Here is a 22,955-nt window from a genome sequence, read left to right as displayed (position 1 = left end):
TGCCCTGATGGTGCAAAAGCCATGACAGGGAGACATAGTGGAGTGGTAACGCGCGTGCAAGAAGTTGCTCCTGACGTCATTTGGGTACACTGGAGCGTCAACCGAGAGGCTCTTGCTGCCAAGGGAATACCTGACAGATTGAAAGACGTTTTGGACACAACAGTGAAAATGGTTAACTTTGTTAAAGCGCGGCCCCTGAACTCTCGTGTATTTTCTGCACTATGCAATGATATGGGCAGCGACCATGTAATGCTGGTTATCAAAGGGCAAAGTATTGACACATTTTTTTTAATTGAGTGATGTTTTTTCTCGCCTGAATGATCTGAATATAGGATTACAGGGACTCTCCGCAACTATATTCAATTTGCGGGACAAAATTGAGGCTATGATTAAGAAGTTGGAGCTCTTCTCTGTCTGCATTAACAAGGACAACACACAGGTCTTTCCATCATTGTATGATTTTTTTGTGTGCAAATGAACTCAAGCTACGGACAATGTCAAACGTGATATAGCGAAGCACCTGAGTGAGTTGGGTGCAAAATGAAGCAGGTACTTTCCCGAAACGGATGACACAAACAACTGGATTTGTTTTCCCTTTCATGCCCTGCCTCCAGTCCACTTACCGATATCTGAACAAGACAGCCTCATCGGAATTGCAAAAAGCAGTTCTGTGAACATTTTATTTAATCAAAAGCCACTGCCAGATTTCTGGATTGGGCTGCGCTCAGAGTATCCTGCCTTGGCAAATCGCACTGTTAAGACACTGATGCCCTTTGCAACCACGTACCTATGTGAGAGTGGATTCTCGGCCCTCACTAGCATGAAAACTAAATACAGGCACAGACTGTGTGTGGATTTAAGACTGAGACTCTCTCCAATGCAACCCAACATTGCAGAGTTATGTGCATCTTTTCAAGCATACCCTTCTCATTAACCTGTGGTGAGTTATTCAAACACTAGCTTTAAGCACCAGCTGTCAGAGCAGCTCATAGATTACTGCACCTGTACATAGCCCATCTATAATTTAGCCCAAACAACTACCTCTTTACCTACTGTATTTATTTATTTTGCTCCTTTGCACCCCATTATTTCTATCTCTACTTTGCACCTTCTTCCACTGCAAACCAACCATTCCAGTGTTATTTTTTTTTACTTGCTATATTGTATTTACTTCGCCACCATGGCCGTTTTATATCTTTTTTTATTTATTTATATATATATTTTGTTTGCCTTCACCTCCCTTATCTCACCTCACTTGCTCATATTGTATATAGACTTATTTTCACTGTATTATTGACTGTATGTTTGTTTTACTCCATGTGTAACTATGTGTTGTTGTATTGTGTCGAACTGCTTTGCTTTATCTTGGCCAGGTCGCAATTGTAAATGAGAACGTGTTCTCAATTTGCCTACCTGGTTAAATAAAGGTGAAATAAAATAAAATAAAAACAAATCACAATTTTTGATGAACAAATAAGGTTTTATATGTAAGATGGTTAAAAAAAGAACAGAATTATTGATTATTATTATTACATTATTATTTGTGCCCTGGTCCTATAAGAGCTCTTTGTCACAGAAACGCACACTCATTCTTATGTTTAATAAATGTATCGTATAGTGTGTGGCAGGCTTACAATGATGGCAAAAAAACAACATTTGAGAGTGCGCTGACTCTGGTGCTGGAGGGGGTACGCAGCTGGAGGTTGAATGTTTGAAGGGGTACGGTACTATAAAAAGTTTGGGATCCAATGCACACATCTTCTGCCTGTAACAGAAGTACTGCACAGCACTCACATACAAACACAGTCTAATATGTGCCTCCATCTGACACCAATATGATGCACCAGCGCGTCAGCACGGTGGGCCCCAACACAAAACCATACCACAGAATGCCTGGCAGCCAAAGCCAGCTGAGAGGCATTTCCCCTGATGCAAATAGCACTAGTAAGATGGAGATAGATACGATACAGGTTGTCAGGATATCATCGCCAAAGGGAATTCCCTTCCAATCACACAAACACACACAGTGAGGTCCTCCAGTGAGATGAGATACAGTGTACAGTACTTGTGTTAAGGTATCTATACTTTGATCCAAGCTAAGACGTCCCCATGAGTGTGTGTGTTGTTGTATGTTTACATCCAAGAGGAGCTTTGTCTTACTGGTAATGGGAGAAACTGCAACAGAATCTCAAATAACGGATTACCTACGGAACTGACAGAGAAAGATGGTTCGTTCATGCAATAACCAGCAATTATAGGCTATTGCTGGAAATGCTTGGCTAAATCCCAACCTCTGAACTTTGTCATTTGGCATATAGATGACCTGATGTTTTGTTATTGATGACCCAGTCAACTATAACACATGTGGAAAGAAAAAACCTGTTTAAGGATATATTCCACACTTGATCGTTGTTGATATCCAGACATGTGGGGTCAGACCAAAAATGGCCATATATTAGGTGCACAAAACCGTGTTCAGAAGACCTACTGACGACAGGTGAAATCCCTGCTAACAATACTCTGAAATACAGCACACATATTAAGACCAAACCTATAGTCAGTAAAGTCCCATCATGCTTATAAACTTGTGTTCAGTTTATCCCATAAACTTTCAATTAACTAGTAACTGAAGCATAATGGTTAGGCTATGAAGCAATGGGAAATGAATGACCTATGAACGTCTTTAAGAAGCTTAATAATATACATATTCAATATACATGATTTCAATCATGATATCAGAATACTGGATCACAAGACTAGTAAACGAATCGACTGTAGCCTACTTGGGTGAGACAGGTGTAGGCTAGGCTACGTATGAATCCGGCAATAGCCAATGCACGACACTTGTTTCTATAGATAGGCTATAAAAATAACTTCAAGATGTCAGTGATTCAATTATTTACAGGGCAAGAATAAATTCAATCTTGTAAAGCCACTGGCCATGTTGTCATGATCGCACCACACTGTAAACATAGCACGAAGATTATGTGAAGTTCAAAGCCTGTAACGGTAATCCTCCTCCTCTTCATCAGACGAGGAGGAGTAGTGATCGAACCAAGGCGCAGCGTAGTGAAATGACATAATTTATTGAACACGACGGAAAAACAAACTAAACTTGCATAAACAAACAAAACAAATAAACGATGCAGACAGACCTGAACGACGAACTTACATATAACGTGAAGAACGCAATGAACAGGAACAGACTACATAAAACGAACAAACCGCATACAGTCCCGTATGGTGCAAACATATACACAAACACAGGAGACAACCACCCACAACGAACACTGTGAAAACGCCTACCTAAATATGACTCTTAATTAGAGGAACGCCAAACACCTGCCTCTAATTAAGAGCCATACCAGGCAACCCAATAAACCAACACAGAAACAGAAAACATAGAATGCCCACCCAAACTCACGTCCTGACCAACTAACACATAAAACTAACAGAAAACAGGTCAGGAACGTGACATAACCCCCCCCCTCAAGGTGCGAACTCCGGGCGCACCAGCAGAAAGTCTAGGGGAGGGTCTGGGTGGGCATCTGACCACGGTGGTGGCTCAGGCTCTGGACGAAGTCCCCACCCCACCATAGTCAATCCCAGCTTACGTTTACCCCTTATCATGACCACCCTCTTATTTCCCCCACCTAATTTAAGGGGCAACACCAAGATAAAGTACAGCTCCGGGACAAGGTAGCTCAGGATAAAGAGGTAGCTTAGGATAGAGGGGCAACTCCGGACTGAAGGGCAGCTCCGGACAGAGAGACAGCTCTGGATAAAGAGGTAGCTTAGGATAAAGAGGTAGCTTAGGATAAAGAGGTAGCTTAGGATAGAGGGGCAACTCCGGACTGAAGGGCAGCTCCGGACAGAGAGACAGCTCTGGACTGAGGGGCAGTTCTGGATTACTAGCCGCTTCTGGCTGAGGGGCAGCTCATGGCTGACTGACGGCTCTGGACGCTCATGGCAGGCTGACGGCTCTGGACGCTCATTGCAGGCTGACGGCTCTGGACGCTCATGGCAGGCTGACGGCTCTGGACGCTCATGGCTCTCTGACGGCTCTGGCTGCTCATGGCTCGCTGACGGCTCTGGACGCTCATGGCTCGCTGACGGCTCTGGCTGCTCATGGCTCGCTGACGGCTCTGGCTGCTCATGGCTCGCTGGCGGCTCTGGCAGATCCTGTCTGGCTGGCGGCTCTGGCAGATCCTGTCTGGTTGGCGGCTCTGGCAGATCCTGTCTGGTTGGCGGCTCTGGCAGATCCTGTCTGGTTGGCGGCTCTGGCAGATCCTTTCTGACGGACGGCTCTAGCGGCTCCTGTCTGGCGGCCGGCTCTAGCGGCTCCTGTCTGGCGGACGGCTCTGTAGGCTCATGGCAGACGGGCGGCTTTGCAGGCTCATGGCAGACGGGCGGCTTTGCAGGCTCATTGCAGACGGATGGCTCAGACGGCGCTGGGGAGACGGATGGCTCAGATGGCGCTGGGGAGACGGATGGCTCAGATGGCGCTGGGGAGACAGATGGCTCAGATGGCGCTGGGGAGACGGATGGCTCTGGCTGGATAAGGCGCACTGTAGACCTGGTGCGTGGTGCCGGAACTGGAGGCACCGGGCTAAGGACACGCACCTTCATGCTAGTGCGGGGAGCAGGGACAGGGCACACTGGACTCTCAAAGCGTACTCTATACCTGGTGCGTGGTACCGGCACTGGTGGCACCGGGCTGAGGGCAAGCACATCAGGATTAGTACGGGGAGAAGAAACAGTGTGTACAGGGCTCTGGAGACGCACAGGTGGCTTAGTGCGTGGTGCCGGAACTGGAGGCACCGAACTGGATACACGCACTACAGGGAGAGTGCGTGGAGGAGGAACAGGGCTCTGGAAACGCACTGGTAGCCTAGTGCGTAGTGTAGGCACTGTAGGTACTAGGCTGGGGCGGGGAGGTGGCGCCGGAAATACCGGACCGTGCAGGCGTACTGGCTCTCTTGAGCATTGAGCCTGCCCAACCTTACCTGGTTGAATGCTCCCGGTCACCCGACCAGTGCGGGGAGGTGGAATAACCCGCACCGGGCTATGTAGGCGAACCGGGGAAACCATGCGTAAGGCAGGTGCCATGTATGCCGGCCCGAGGAGACGCACTGGAGACCAGATGCGTTGAGCCGGCCTCATGACACCTGGCTCAATGCCCAATCTAGCCCTACCAGTGCGGGGAGGTGGAATAACCTGCACCGGGCTATGCACACGTACAGGAGACACCCTGCGCTCTACTGCGTAACATGGTGTCTGCCCGTACTCCCGCTCTCCACGGTTAGCCTGAGAAGTGGGCGCAGGTCTCCTACCTGCCCTTGGCCCACTAACTCTTAGCCCCCCCCCCCCCAAGAAATTTTTGGGTGTTACTCACGGGCTTTTTGGGCTTCCGTGCAAGACGTGTCCCCTCATAACGCCGGTTCCTCTCTCTCTTCTCCTCCGCTCTCCGAACTGCCTCCAGCTGTTCCCATGGACGGTGATTCACTTTAGCCCATGGTCCTTCTCCGTTAAATACCTGCTCCCAACTCCACAAGTCCTGTATACTCTCCCGTTGCTCGACATTACGCTGCTTGGTTCTGGATTGGTGGGTGGTTCTGTAACGGTAATCCTCCTCCTCTTCATCAGACGAGGAGGAGTAGTGATCGAACCAAGGCGCAGCGTAGTGAAATGACATAATTTATTGAACACGACGGAAAAACAAACTAAACTTGCATAAACAAACAAAACAAATAAACGATGCAGACAGACCTGAACGACGAACTTACATATAACGTGAAGAACGCAATGAACAGGAACAGACTACATAAAATGAACAAACCGCATACAGTCCCGTATGGTGCAAACATATACACAAACACAGGAGACAACCACCCACAACGAACACTGTGAAAACGCCTACCTAAATATGACTCTTAATTAGAGGAACGCCAAACACCTGCCTCTAATTAAGAGCCATACCAGGCAACCCAATAAACCAACACAGAAACAGAAAACATAGAATGCCCACCCAAACTCACGTCCTGACCAACTAACACATAAAACTAACAGAAAACAGGTCAGGAACGTGACAAAGCCTCAACTGACAGACTGACTTCAAAAAGTTAAACAACACTTTTCCTCCCAGCAAACGACCTGCTCAGTGGACCGCTAAAAGATCACATACAACTCTGTGTTTCTGTTTACCCAACCTGGTTTACCTTGTCCTGTAAAAAAAGTATTTCCACAAAAGCCAAGTAACCCCGTGGCAAGTCCTCTTTCAAGCCTTCGCTGATGACCTTTCCTCCTTCTCAGAGACCGTCCACGCTGCAGGGCAGCTGTTGCTGACGCATGGGTGTCTTGAATGAAACCTGAGAGAGTTCTCTCAGGTAGGATCATCACTTGCAGTAGTCCAAACTTTTCACACTTTGACAGCGGCTCGTTTCTCGCGCTTTAGTGATAAACATTAACCTGTCCATGACAATTGAGGACATGACAGCAACATTTAATACAGGAATAATAACATAGTAACGCAGTCATTACTTGAGGAGTATTTTCGGGCACTGTTCCAAAACGTTGTGGGATGCACGAGAACATTCAAGACAATCGATTTATATGGCTACCGACAGGTCGTCATTTAAACATCCGTAAAAAACAATACAGGTGTGGAATATGCTGCTGCCTACCACTCTCACTGGCCTGTTTTTCTCTAGAGTGGCCTAGATAGATTGTCAATGCCAATTTTCAAGTGGTAGTCTTTCTAAAGCTATTTTTTATAACATTTAACATGTTGTTATATATATTTAATGGAAATTTGAGTGCCTGGCACTTGAGGTAATATACTCTTATACACTACACATGCATGCATATAGGCTACCTGCACTCCAACCTATATAAAATAGCACATGCAGTCAGTCACTGCATCCTACATTACACAAATATTACAGAGATTTCGTGAACTGCTATTCATTTTGAGAAGGCATGTATAACGTTGTGAGCGGATCCACATAGTGTAGGCCTAAAAGTCTTCACTGTGTCGGTGTAATGAACTGAGAGAATATTTAGGTTTCCCTGAGATTCATTAATCATATGCTGCCTTCCCTGCTCCTATTTAAATCCTGTTTCTATTCTATTAGTTACAATGTGTAACCATTGATGTCCCCGGACCAAGATTGGTAAACACTGTTGAAGTGTATAATTGTATTACATACTGCACATGCAGACACAGCATCATTCAAAGACTGGAATTTGATACTCCTGGTATTGGATATAACTGAAAAAGAATCTCAAAGACATTCATACCTGAGCTGCACCTTTATTTGCCATGGTAGAGTACATGATCAGTGGATATATTAAATGTACAGGCTACAATGTGGGGGATCTCATGCATGGTAATAGCTACAGCTATATACGACTTGCATCCTTGGCACAAAGTTATATTATATTCTACTCAATCCATAGGCTTCATTAATGTCTTTCAGACTGTTTTGAAGTTGATACAACTGGCTATGATAGCTGAGGTTCATAGCTAGGTTCTGAACTAATATGTATACCAAACGTTTGGGTCCATACACAGATCGGCTAGATTGCTCGCTACACATCCATAGGCATATAGGTATTTTTATCCTCCACTGTACAATAAGCAAGAACATAGCTAACTAGCTACGTTATTTCATCTATCTGCATTGCATGGCAAATATCAGCAAGGCAAGCTTACAACATTGTACATTACATTTACAGTAAATGATTTAGCTAGCTAGATTCTTTACATACAATGTTTCACAAGACAGCAGCCTGGTTTTCTGGTTGTTGAAGGAGTCCCTAAAACATTAAACAACCAGAATTACAATTTCATACTCATGTCACAACACCCATAAAGCTAACCAGCTAGCTAACGTAAACTCACCCCATTCCGTACAAATATGCGTAACCGCGACATTCAAACGAGGCTACAAAGAAAACTAATGGGACTGTAGCGACTGTGTTGACTTCAAAATCGAGGGTGTGAACTAGGTTTCTATTCAAGCGTTGATCGACATGGTAATGGCTCTATAGTATTGGAGAAAAGTTGAAAAAACTGACCCTCCGTTACATCTTGACATGTCATGCCGTAACGTACAGCACGCATAAAGCAACTATTTCTGTCTTACAATCTCTTTCCACCAGGTGTAGCACTTCAATCATCGTTTAAAAACAAGAAATGGACAGTGACGGGGGATACCTAGTCATTTTTTTCGTCATCATTGCATGCGATCATCATTCTCAAAGCCGCTGTTTACTTCTAAGATCACTTTAGCACCGCCCTAAAAACCAGATTCAAATTCGACACAAATCTTCAAATAGGTATGTAATGACACATTATATAAACTCTTTATAGTGTTTTATTTACATTTTAGAGCTGATAAGGTGATAAGTTGGACAGATCGAGTAAAAAAAGCAATTTTCCCACACGACATCTGTCCTTTTCACTATCACGCATTAATTTCACTTCCCCACCGGCCATTTTTAAAAAGACCCGACGGGGCTCATTGCCTGCTTGAATTATGCAGAAACGGTCAGTGTTTAGGTCATGTAATTGATTCTGTTGGAAAAGGGAGAAATTGTGCTTTACAATGTTATTGACATTACAGTTGATCTGGAAGTCTTACATTTTTGGTGCGCTAAAATAAGGGCAATTGTACAGACCAAGGCGATGTACGAGTTTACGTTAATGTTAACTTGTCAGCTAGCTTGATAAATCGCAATTTTCGTAAATTTACTTTATGATAAAAAAAGATGCATAATCGTTTGTCTCTACATTAACTAACATATTTCTGTCAACTGTACATTTTGTTTGCATGATTCGTTATGACGTTATAAACACTTACATTTGCTTTCATCCTCGTATTTTTGTCAGCCATCTTTGCTGAAGAAAGTCTCCAGCCTTGGTTCTCATAGTGTCAAATTCATCATGGGAACCACTTGATATGATTGGTCATCGCCCAGCGGTCGCCGCTGGTGATTTGCATAAAGTTGGGAAAAGTTTATGTTTTTCACCGTTTCCCACGCCACCTTCACACCGCCCAAAGGTCCCCCACCCTCTCCGCTTCTCACCGCTTTCCTTCCATTGAAATGAATGGGAAGCGGCGTTGGTAATTGCTTAATTAATTAAAGTGCTTGGTACGTTCTGACGAGAGGTGCCAAACTAGCAGCCAAACTAACCCTGATTCAGATGACCATCCTACACATGCTAGATTACTGAGACATAATTTATAGATTGGCAGGTAAGGGTGCTCTCGAGCGGCTAGACGTTCTTCACCATTCAGCCATCAAATTTGCCACCAATGCACCATAAAGGACTGCACTCTATACTCCTCTGTTAACTGGTCATCTCAGTAAACCCGTTGCAAGACCCACTGGTCGATGTTTATTTATAAAACCCTGTTAGGCCTCACTCCCCCCTATCTGAGATATCTACTGCAGCCCTCATCCTCCACATACAACACCCGTTCTGCCAATTGTACAGACCAAGGCGATGTACGAGTTTACGTTAATGTTAACTTGTCAGCTAGCTTGATAAATCGCAATTTTCGTAAATTTACTTTATGATAAAAAAAGATGCATAATCGTTTGTCTCTACATTAACTAACATATTTCTGTCAACTGTACATTTTGTTTGCATGATTCGTTATGACGTTATAAACACTTACATTTGCTTCCATCCTCGTATTTTTGTCAGCCATCTTTGCTGAAGAAAGTCTCCAGCCTTGGTTCTCATAGTGTCAAATTCATCATGGGAACCACTTGATATGATTGGTCATCGCCCAGCGGTCGCCGCTGGTGATTTGCATAAAGTTGGGAAAAGTTTATGTTTTTCACCGTTTCCCACGCCACCTTCACACCGCCCAAAGGTCCCCCACCCTCTCCGCTTCTCACCGCTTTCCTTCCATTGAAATGAATGGGAAGCGGCGTTGGTAATTGCTTAATTAATTAAAGTGCTTGGTACGTTCTGACGAGAGGTGCCAAACTAGCAGCCAAACTAACCCTGATTCAGATGACCATCCTACACATGCTAGATTACTGAGACATAATTTATAGATCGGCAGGTAAGGGTGCTCTCGAGCGGCTAGACGTTCTTCACCATTCAGCCATCAAATTTGCCACCAATGCACCATAAAGGACTGCACTCTATACTCCTCTGTTAACTGGTCATCTCAGTAAACCCGTTGCAAGACCCACTGGTCGATGTTTATTTATAAAACCCTGTTAGGCCTCACTCCCCCCTATCTGAGATATCTACTGCAGCCCTCATCCTCCACATACAACACCCGTTCTGCCAGTCACATTCTGTTAAAGATCCCCAAAGCACACACATCCCTGGGTTGCTCCTCTATTCAGTTCTCTGCAGCTAGCGACTGGAACGAGCTGCAACAAACACTCAAGCTGGGCAGTTTTATCCCCAATCTCTTCATTCAAAGACTCAATCATGGATACTTCTACTGACAGTTGTGGCAGCTTTATGTGATGTATTGTGGTCCCTACCTTCTTGACCTTTGTGCTGTTGTCCGTGCCCATTAATGTTTGTTCCATGTTTTGTGCTGCTACTATGTTGTGTTGCTTCCATGTTGTTGTCCTGTTGTGCTGCTGCCATGCTGTGTTGTCATGTGTTGCTGCCTTGCTATGTTGTTGTCTTATGTCTCTCTTTATGTAGTGGTGTGTTGTCTCTCTTGTTGTGATGTGTGTTTGGTCCTGTATTTATATTGTATTTATTTATTTATTTTAATCCCAGGCCCCCGTCCCCGCAGGAGGCCTTTTGCCTTTTGGTAGGCTGTCATTGTAAATAAGAATTTGTTCTTAACTGACTTGCCTAGTTAAATAAAGGTTAAATAAAAACAATATATCCTTTTTTTGGGGAAAGAAACACCCTTGCACGGAAGTACTTTTGCGTCTCTGCCATCGTTTATTTGATAGAGGCTAGGTTTTTCAGTTTAGACTTCTGGCATACTCTACGCGACAGTCATCAAAGTCTTGATTAATTAAATGGGTCCTTTTTTTGAGAATTGCACAGGGATGTTTTTCAAAATAGCTACAGGTATCATGGTAAATGAGTAGTTTGAAGACGCACTCCTTTTCTATCCAAAGATAGTATTTAATCTCGCGACAAGACAAAGTCACATTGTAACATAGCCATGTTCACCAAGCGATCCCAAACATAGGACATAATCATCTTAAACCACACATCTAAACACAATATCTATTTGGAGAGAGTTGATTTATAAGGAGTCTATTTGTGGATCTGTTCTTTGGCTTAAAAAAAACACGGTTCTAGAAAGTAGTCAACATGGAACTGTGAGTCCATGGATCCTTCATAAATCCTTCTGGTTTGTCAATAATCAACAACTATTCCCTTGGTCAGTACAACTCCAGTAATATAATCTACCAACATTCCAGTGAGAACATGTCCAGTTTCTCACCAAAGATCAAGACAGAACAAAGAACCTTATGAAAGAAAGCAGCCCAAATATATAAACGCCAATTACACATTTTTATTCCATTTAGTAATGGGTCATGACCGTCCATATTTACCCTAATCTGTACTGTGTCAGTACTGTGCCAGTATTCATTCCATTATCATTCTTCTTGTGGTGGATAAAAACAGGAATGAGAAAAGTAGAATGAGAGAATAGTGTGCATTGTAAATGGACTGAATTCATTCATTCACTTGGATAACATGTATAACCCATTTATGACCCATGTATCATGCATATAATCAAAACAGGATGCCTCATCTTGTTTTCTCTTCCAACTGAAAGTCTTAGAAGGTCAAATGTTCTCTGGATCTCAGTGTCTTGTAATGTAATTCTCTGTTTCTCACTCTGTCTCTGTCTCTGTAACATAGTGAGCACACATATTCTCAGAAGGCCTGGAGCGTTCCTGCATTGACACTTGCTCCTGAAAAGACAGACTGCGTGGGTGTGTGGGTGTGTGGGTGTGTGGGTGGGTGTGTGGGTCTGTAGGCTACAGTCGATTCGTTTACTAGTCTTGTGATCCAGTATTCTGATATCATGATTGAAATCATGTATATTGAATATGTATATTATTAAGCTTCTTAAAGACGTTCATAGGTCATTCATTTCCCATTGCTTCATAGCCTAACCATTATGCTTCAGTTACTAGTTAATTGAAAGTTTATGGGATAAACTGAACACAAGTTTATAAGCATGATGGGACTTTACAAACACAGGAGACAACCACCCACAACGAACACTGTGAAAACGCCTACCTAAATATGACTCTTAATTAGAGGAACGCCAAACACCTGCCTCTAATTAAGAGCCATACCAGGCAACCCAATAAACCAACACAGAAACAGAAAACATAGAATGCCCACCCAAACTCACGTCCTGACCAACTAACACATAAAACTAACAGAAAACAGGTCAGGAACGTGACAAAGCCTCAACTGACAGACTGACTTCAAAAAGTTAAACAACACTTTTCCTCCCAGCAAACGACCTGCTCAGTGGACCGCTAAAAGATCACATACAACTCTGTGTTTCTGTTTACCCAACCTGGTTTACCTTGTCCTGTAAAAAAAGTATTTCCACAAAAGCCAAGTAACCCCGTGGCAAGTCCTCTTTCAAGCCTTCGCTGATGACCTTTCCTCCTTCTCAGAGACCGTCCACGCTGCAGGGCAGCTGTTGCTGACGCATGGGTGTCTTGAATGAAACCTGAGAGAGTTCTCTCAGGTAGGATCATCACTTGCAGTAGTCCAAACTTTTCACACTTTGACAGCGGCTCGTTTCTCGCGCTTTAGTGATAAACATTAACCTGTCCATGACAATTGAGGACATGACAGCAACATTTAATACAGGAATAATAACATAGTAACGCAGTCATTACTTGAGGAGTATTTTCGGGCACTGTTCCAAAACGTTGTGGGATGCACGAGAACATTCAAGACAATCGATTTATATGGCTACCGACAGGTCGTCATTTAAACATCCGTAAAAAACAATACAGGTGTGGAATATGCTGCTGCCTACCACTCTCACTGGCCTGTTTTTCTCTAGAGTGGCCTAGATAGATTGTCAATGCCAATTTTCAAGTGGTAGTCTTTCTAAAGCTATTTTTTATAACATTTAACATGTTGTTATATATATTTAATGGAAATTTGAGTGCCTGGCACTTGAGGTAATATACTCTTATACACTACACATGCATGCATATAGGCTACCTGCACTCCAACCTATATAAAATAGCACATGCAGTCAGTCACTGCATCCTACATTACACAAATATTACAGAGATTTCGTGAACTGCTATTCATTTTGAGAAGGCATGTATAACGTTGTGAGCGGATCCACATAGTGTAGGCCTAAAAGTCTTCACTGTGTCGGTGTAATGAACTGAGAGAATATTTAGGTTTCCCTGAGATTCATTAATCATATGCTGCCTTCCCTGCTCCTATTTAAATCCTGTTTCTATTCTATTAGTTACAATGTGTAACCATTGATGTCCCCGGACCAAGATTGGTAAACACTGTTGAAGTGTATAATTGTATTACATACTGCACATGCAGACACAGCATCATTCAAAGACTGGAATTTGATACTCCTGGTATTGGATATAACTGAAAAAGAATCTCAAAGACATTCATACCTGAGCTGCACCTTTATTTGCCATGGTAGAGTACATGATCAGTGGATATATTAAATGTACAGGCTACAATGTGGGGGATCTCATGCATGGTAATAGCTACAGCTATATACGACTTGCATCCTTGGCACAAAGTTATATTATATTCTACTCAATCCATAGGCTTCATTAATGTCTTTCAGACTGTTTTGAAGTTGATACAACTGGCTATGATAGCTGAGGTTCATAGCTAGGTTCTGAACTAATATGTATACCAAACGTTTGGGTCCATACACAGATCGGCTAGATTGCTCGCTACACATCCATAGGCATATAGGTATTTTTATCCTCCACTGTACAATAAGCAAGAACATAGCTAACTAGCTACGTTATTTCATCTATCTGCATTGCATGGCAAATATCAGCAAGGCAAGCTTACAACATTGTACATTACATTTACAGTAAATGATTTAGCTAGCTAGATTCTTTACATACAATGTTTCACAAGACAGCAGCCTGGTTTTCTGGTTGTTGAAGGAGTCCCTAAAACATTAAACAACCAGAATTACAATTTCATACTCATGTCACAACACCCATAAAGCTAACCAGCTAGCTAACGTAAACTCACCCCATTCCGTACAAATATGCGTAACCGCGACATTCAAACGAGGCTACAAAGAAAACTAATGGGACTGTAGCGACTGTGTTGACTTCAAAATCGAGGGTGTGAACTAGGTTTCTATTCAAGCGTTGATCGACATGGTAATGGCTCTATAGTATTGGAGAAAAGTTGAAAAAACTGACCCTCCGTTACATCTTGACATGTCATGCCGTAACGTACAGCACGCATAAAGCAACTATTTCTGTCTTACAATCTCTTTCCACCAGGTGTAGCACTTCAATCATCGTTTAAAAACAAGAAATGGACAGTGACGGGGGATACCTAGTCATTTTTTTCGTCATCATTGCATGCGATCATCATTCTCAAAGCCGCTGTTTACTTCTAAGATCACTTTAGCACCGCCCTAAAAACCAGATTCAAATTCGACACAAATCTTCAAATAGGTATGTAATGACACATTATATAAACTCTTTATAGTGTTTTATTTACATTTTAGAGCTGATAAGGTGATAAGTTGGACAGATCGAGTAAAAAAAGCAATTTTCCCACACGACATCTGTCCTTTTCACTATCACGCATTAATTTCACTTCCCCACCCGCCATTTTTAAAAAGACCCGACGGGGCTCATTGCCTGCTTGAATTATGCAGAAACGGTCAGTGTTTAGGTCATGTAATTGATTTTGTTGGAAAAGGGAGAAATTGTGCTTTACAATGTTATTGACATTACAGTTGATCTGGAAGTCTTACATTTTTGGTGCGCTAAAATAAGGGCAATTGTACAGACCAAGGCGATGTACGAGTTTACGTTAATGTTAACTTGTCAGCTAGCTTGATAAATCGCAATTTTCGTAAATTTACTTTATGATAAAAAAAGATGCATAATCGTTTGTCTCTACATTAACTAACATATTTCTGTCAACTGTACATTTTGTTTGCATGATTCGTTATGACGTTATAAACACTTACATTTGCTTTCATCCTCGTATTTTTGTCAGCCATCTTTGCTGAAGAAAGTCTCCAGCCTTGGTTCTCATAGTGTCAAATTCATCATGGGAACCACTTGATATGATTGGTCATCGCCCAGCGGTCGCCGCTGGTGATTTGCATAAAGTTGGGAAAAGTTTATGTTTTTCACCGTTTCCCACGCCACCTTCACACCGCCCAAAGGTCCCCCACCCTCTCCGCTTCTCACCGCTTTCCTTCCATTGAAATGAATGGGAAGCGGCGTTGGTAATTGCTTAATTAATTAAAGTGCTTGGTACGTTCTGACGAGAGGTGCCAAACTAGCAGCCAAACTAACCCTGATTCAGATGACCATCCTACACATGCTAGATTACTGAGACATAATTTATAGATCGGCAGGTAAGGGTGCTCTCGAGCGGCTAGACGTTCTTCACCATTCAGCCATCAAATTTGCCACCAATGCACCATAAAGGACTGCACTCTATACTCCTCTGTTAACTGGTCATCTCAGTAAACCCGTTGCAAGACCCACTGGTCGATGTTTATTTATAAAACCCTGTTAGGCCTCACTCCCCCCTATCTGAGATATCTACTGCAGCCCTCATCCTCCACATACAACACCCGTTCTGCCAATTGTACAGACCAAGGCGATGTACGAGTTTACGTTAATGTTAACTTGTCAGCTAGCTTGATAAATCGCAATTTTCGTAAATTTACTTTATGATAAAAAAAGATGCATAATCGTTTGTCTCTACATTAACTAACATATTTCTGTCAACTGTACATTTTGTTTGCATGATTCGTTATGACGTTATAAACACTTACATTTGCTTCCATCCTCGTATTTTTGTCAGCCATCTTTGCTGAAGAAAGTCTCCAGCCTTGGTTCTCATAGTGTCAAATTCATCATGGGAACCACTTGATATGATTGGTCATCGCCCAGCGGTCGCCGCTGGTGATTTGCATAAAGTTGGGAAAAGTTTATGTTTTTCACCGTTTCCCACGCCACCTTCACACCGCCCAAAGGTCCCCCACCCTCTCCGCTTCTCACCGCTTTCCTTCCATTGAAATGAATGGGAATCGGCGTTGGTAATTGCTTAATTAATTAAAGTGCTTGGTACGTTCTGACGAGAGGTGCCAAACTAGCAGCCAAACTAACCCTGATTCAGATGACCATCCTACCCATGCTAGATTACTGAGACATAATTTATAGATCGGCAGGTAAGGGTGCTCTCGAGCGGCTAGACGTTCTTCACCATTCAGCCATCAAATTTGCCACCAATGCACCATAAAGGACTGCACTCTATACTCCTCTGTTAACTGGTCATCTCAGTAAACCCGTTGCAAGACCCACTGGTCGATGTTTATTTATAAAACCCTGTTAGGCCTCACTCCCCCCTATCTGAGATATCTACTGCAGCCCTCATCCTCCACATACAACACCCGTTCTGCCAGTCACATTCTGTTAAAGATCCCCAAAGCACACACATCCCTGGGTTGCTCCTCTATTCAGTTCTCTGCAGCTAGCGACTGGAACGAGCTGCAACAAACACTCAAGCTGGGCAGTTTTATCCCCAATCTCTTCATTCAAAGACTCAATCATGGATACTTCTACTGACAGTTGTGGCAGCTTTATGTGATGTATTGTGGTCCCTACCTTCTTGACCTTTGTGCTGTTGTCCGTGCCCATTAATGTTTGTTCCATGTTTTGTGCTGCTACTATGTTGTGTTGCTTCCATGTTGTTGTTCTGTTGTGCTGCTACCATGCTGTGTTGTCATGTGTTGCTGCCTTGCTATGTTGTTGTCTTATGTCTCTCTTTATGTAGTGGTGTGTTGTCTCTCTTGTTGTGATGTGTGTTTGGTCCTGTATTTATATTGTATATATTTATTTATTTTAATCCCAGGCCCCCGTCCCCGCAGGAGGCCTTTTGCCTTTTGGTAGGCTGTCACTGTAAATAAGAATTTGTTCTTAACTGACTTGCCTAGTTAAATAAAGGTTAAATAAAAACAATATATCCTTTTTTTGGGGAAAGAAACACCCTTGCACGGAAGTACTTTTGCGTCTCTGCCATCGTTTATTTGATAGAGGCTAGGTTTTTCAGTTTAGACTTCTGGCATACTCTACGCGACAGTCATCAAAGTCTTGATTAATTAAATGGGTCCTTTTTTTGAGAATTGCACAGGCATGTTTTTCAAAATAGCTACAGGTATCATGGTAAATGAGTAGTTTGAAGACGCACTCTTTTTCTATCCAAAGATAGTATTTAATCTCGCGACAAGACAAAGTCACATTGTAACATAGCCATGTTCACCAAGCGATCCCAAACATAGGACATAATCATCTTAAACCACACATCTAAACACAATATCTATTTGGAGAGAGTTGATTTATAAGGAGTCTATTTGTGGATCTGTTCTTTGGCTTAAAAAAAACACGGTTCTAGAAAGTAGTCAACATGGAACTGTGAGTCCATGGATCCTTCATAAATCCTTCTGGTTTGTCAATAATCAACAACTATTCCCTTGGTCAGTACAACTCCAGTAATATAATCTACCAACATTCCAGTGAGAACATGTCCAGTTTCTCACCAAAGATCAAGACAGAACAAAGAACCTTATGAAAGAAAGCAGCCCAAATATATAAACGCCAATTACACATTTTTATTCCATTTAGTAATGGGTCATGACCGTCCATATTTACCCTAATCTGTACTGTGTCAGTACTGTGCCAGTATTCATTCCATTATCATTCTTCTTGTGGTGGATAAAAACAGGAATGAGAAAAGTAGAATGAGAGAATAGTGTGCATTGTAAATGGACTGAATTCATTCATTCACTTGGATAACATGTATAACCCATTTATGACCCATGTATCATGCATATAATCAAAACAGGATGCCTCATCTTGTTTTCTCTTCCAACTGAAAGTCTTAGAAGGTCAAATGTTCTCTGGATCTCAGTGTCTTGTAATGTAATTCTCTGTTTCTCACTCTGTCTCTGTCTCTGTAACATAGTGAGCACACATATTCTCAGAAGGCCTGGAGCGTTCCTGCATTGACACTTGCTCCTGAAAAGACAGACTGCGTGGGTGTGTGGGTGTGTGGGTGTGTGGGTGGGTGTGTGGGTCTGCTGACTCTCTGCCTCTCTCTGGTTGCACTAAGCTGCTGCAGGCATCATGTTCTGAAGAGTAACGTCTGGCATCGTGTTGGATACAGGCCCATGTAAACTCAGCAAAAAAAAGAAACGTCCTCTCACTGTCAACTGCGTTTATTTTCAGCAAAATGAACATGCTTTAATTTTTGTATGAACATAAGATTCAACAACTGAGACATAAACTGAACACGTTCCACAGACATGTTATTAACATACATGGAATAATGTGTCCCTGAACAAAGGGGGGGTCAAAATCAAAAGTAACAGTCAGTATCTGGTGTGGCCACCAGCTGCATTAAGTACTGCAGTGCATCTCCTCCTCATGGACTGCACCAGATTTGCCCATTCTTGCTGTGAGATGTTACCCCACTCTTCCACCAAGGCCCCTGCAAGTTCCTCGACATTTCTGGGGGGAATGGCCCTAGCCCTAGCCCTCCGATCCAACAGGTCCCAGACGTACTCAATGGGATTGAGATCCGGGCTCTTCACTGGCCATGGCAGAACACTGACATTCCTGGCTTGCAGGAAATAACGCACAGAATGAGCAGTATGGCTGGTAGCATTGTCATGCTGCAGGGTCATGTCAGGATGAGCCTGCAGGAAGGGTACCACATGAGGGAGGAGAATGTCTTCCCTGTAACGCACAGCGTTGAGATTGCCTGCAATGACAACAAGCTCACTCCGATGATGCTGTGACACACCGCTCCAGACCATGATGGACCCTCCACCTCCAAATCAATCCCGCTCCAGAGTACAGGCCTCGGTGTAACGCTCATTCCTTCGACGATAAACACAAATCCGACCATCACCCTGGTGAGACAAAACCGTCTCACCAGGGTGATGTATCCCTGTAGCTCTCCATCCTGTCTCCCTGAAGCACTGGCTTAGGCGTCTCACAGTGCCGACATTGCCATTTATTGCCCTGGTCACACCTGCAGTCCTCATGCCTCCTTGCAGCATGCCTAAGGCACGATCACGCAGATGAGCAGGGACCCTGGGCATCTTTCTTTTGGTGTTTTTCAGTCAGTAGAAAGGCCTCTTTAGTGTCCTAAGTTTTCATAGCTGTGACCTTAATTGCCTACCGTGGAAGTGTCTTAACGCCCGTTCCACAGGTGCAAGTTCATTAATTGTTTATGGTTCAATGAACAAGCATGGGAAACAATGTTTAAACCCTTTACAATGAAGATCTGTGAAGTTATTTGGATTTTTACGAATTATCTTTGAAAGATAGGATCCCGAAAAAGGGATGTTTATTTTTTTGCTGAGTTTTTTAGATACAGGCAGACATGTCCACAGGAATTGTGAAGCTTTTCACACTGCTCTTTGATGAGTGCTGATTGCAGATATTTATAGAAAACAATTCTAAATGAATTATGCCTATTACTTGAAGTTAGGAACATGACTAACAAGTCAATCTGGTTATGCTACATGTGTGTGGATCTCATTCAAAGTTGCATCACTGTAATAGGGAACTCGTTTGAGTAGCTTACTGCAGTGCACAGACAGAGCACACTCAAATAGCACAACTCAAATAGCACAACTCACTGGTAACATTGTAAAGTGCCCTCAGAAAATATTCTAATCAAAGCAGAGAAGCTTTTTCTCCCTGTTTCGAGATCCAATAGCTTAATCATACAGTTATTTCTGATTATTTATGACTCCCTATTACAGGTAATAGATTTAAACCTTAAAATTTAAACCTGATTTCCTACGTTATGTTCGTAGCATGTATTTCTTTCTTGTTTAGAAAGTAATTTAAGTCATATAAAAGTCATCGTATACATCCCTTTCCTGCAGTCAATCGCCATCTAGTGGTATCATGGGTGGAATGTTATTACTATTTTTCATAATTTCATAATTAATAAACTATGTTGAATGGTTTTGTTATATTTCAGTCTTTTGTGATGTATGTAAAGTGTAATATTGCGATGCAAACAAATTTATGTCAACTCTATATCTGGCATGGTACTGGTGTCTTCTTTTTTTAAGCCCATAACCATGTGTGTGAGTTGTATACTTTTGTTTCAAAGTAGATTTGTTTAAGACTACCATGAAACACTCTGTGTGACCCTGATTTAGACCACTGCAGTAAAAAGTTTAATCTGACTTTAATCCATTAACTCTGATGGAACAAACATTTATCTCTGATGGAACAAACATGGGTTGAAGCATGGGGCTGTGCCCAATGGGAGGTTTTGGAATTTTAACGTGAATGACACTGCTTGGTGTCTTCTGGGATGGCCCAACACGTCCGCCCAGTTACTGGACTGTTACCTGGAGCCGATCCAAGAACCAGCGGGAGATCTAGATCCGGCAAAGAGCCCACATTCCAGGACCCCATTAGCCAAACAGAGGCTGAGTCTCAAATAGCACCCTATTCCCTACATAGTGTACCAAAAGTAGTGTACTATATAAGGAATGTGGTGCCATTTGGGACACACACAGAGAGCGGCAACTGGTGCACCCCGATCCTGCAAGCCGGATAAACAGACGGCTGGATCTCTCACACTTTCCATCCGAGCGGGTCAAGCAGACACGCACACAGCCTTTAAAGAGAGCAGAGAGCGGAGATAGTTTGTGTCCCAGACATCATACATGGAGAGGGAAACCATTTAAGAGTATTGACAGGATGGTAGTCATATTTTGTAACGATTGTGTGAGATATTTAGGAGATATGAATGGAACAAATTCCATATTAGGTGTAGTATCCCTTACAGAAAAACCACATGAATTTCACGTGATCACGTGACAACATGTAAAAGCACATGTGAAAACATTGCAATTTCAGATGTGAAAGAACAAATTAGATTTTCACATGTGAAAATGCAATTCCACGTGAGAGTTAGGTTTTCAAATGTGAATGTTTTTTGCGTGTGTTAAATGTAAATTAAATATTCACATGAAAATTGTTCACATGACACCGCAAACTCCACGTGAGTCTGCAATTCACGTGAGGTGAAAGCATGTTATTAACATCTAAATTATATTTCATATCTGAAAATTTGATTTTCAGATGTGAATCTGCAAATTTCTCATATTCTTTTGTAAGGGAAGTTATGTAATGGTATGGGCTGAGATGCTGACCACACCGCATGCGCCATCGCGCACATTTTGTCCCCCCACACCAGACTCGACCAGGACACCCAGGTTGAAATATCAAAACAAACCTTGAACCAACTATATTAATTTGGGGACAGGTCGAAAATAATTCAACATTTATGGCAATTTAGCTAGCTAGCTTGCTGTTGCTAGCTAATTTGTCCTGGGATATAAACATTGGGATGCTATTTTACCTGAAATGCACAAGGTCCTCTACTCTGACAATTAATCCACAGATAAAATGGTAAACCGAGTTTGTTTCTAATAATCTCTCCTCCTTCAGGCTTCTTCTTCTTTGGACTTAGGTGCATTACTTAGGTGCATTACCACCACCAACTGGAATGGAGTGTGGACCTCAGTTCATCTTTCAATCACCCACGTGGGTATATGCTCCTAAAAACAAATGTGTAGATGGGAGAGGCGGGACTTGCAGTGCGTCAAGCGTCACAAATAAAACCAAATTCTATTTTAGCGCCTGGCTATGCAGACGCTCGTTGACGTGCGCAAGTAGTGTGGGTGCAATGATTGAATAACATGTATGTGTACATTTATTTTGCAACGCTCACGCAAGCGTAGCGGGTGGTGTAGTCAGCATGAGAGAGGATCAACTGACATAACCGGCTGCCTCTTACTGCCAAGTCCCGACCGCTAACATTATAGCAAACGTACAACGGTCATGAGTAGCGACTGGTTGGGGTAAAGAGAGAGGAGCAAATAGTTCGAATGGTATGGAGAAAGCTACATTTCTATCAAAATGTTTAAAATATATAAGTAGTCAGTCACAAATAAAAGATGCGTTATGCGAATATAGAATGCAACTTTTAAATAAAACTCATTGTCTGTAAATATGCCCATATAGTTTCACAAACATATGCCATGATCCAAAAGCGAAGATGTCATCATTAATAGATGTTAAGTCCTCTATATGGGGAACTTTGAGTGGTTCTGTCCCGATTCCGATGGACATTTTGGTGTACAACGTGCTCTGGGAACCTGGTAGGGTCCTGTGCCTTATAGTGCCAGAAAGCCTCATCTGTCTGCTCTCCTTTTTGATCTCTTTCAAACATTTCTCATTTCTTTAGAGATTGAGGGACAGCATAAGAATAAAAATAAATGTGATTAATACGTTTTTAATGTACATACGCAAATACATTTTATGACGTCGCTATTACTATTCCCACGTCACTATTAATATTCCCATTGTTGGTTTACTGAATTGCTGGTTAACGGCTTGTAAGTAAGCATTTCACGGTAAGGTCTACACCTGTTGTATTCGGCACGTGACAAATAAAGTTTGATTTGACTACTATGAAAATGTATGCGCTCACTACAGTAAGTCGCTCTGCTAAATGACTGAAATGTAAAAGAAAAATGTATTACTTCATGACTTCATCTAGCGGATTCTAGCGATAACTGGAACCACCACCAGCTACTTTCCTTGAAAAATAATTCGCAAAACTGCTCCCAAACACTACAAGATAGTAATGTTTGCTATTAAAGTTA

The sequence above is a fragment of the Salvelinus fontinalis genome, chromosome 2 (genome assembly GCF_029448725.1).
Source record: "Salvelinus fontinalis isolate EN_2023a chromosome 2, ASM2944872v1, whole genome shotgun sequence".
NCBI classification, from domain to species: Eukaryota; Metazoa; Chordata; class Actinopteri; order Salmoniformes; family Salmonidae; genus Salvelinus; species Salvelinus fontinalis.
Note: the sequence above shows the minus strand (reverse complement) of the source record.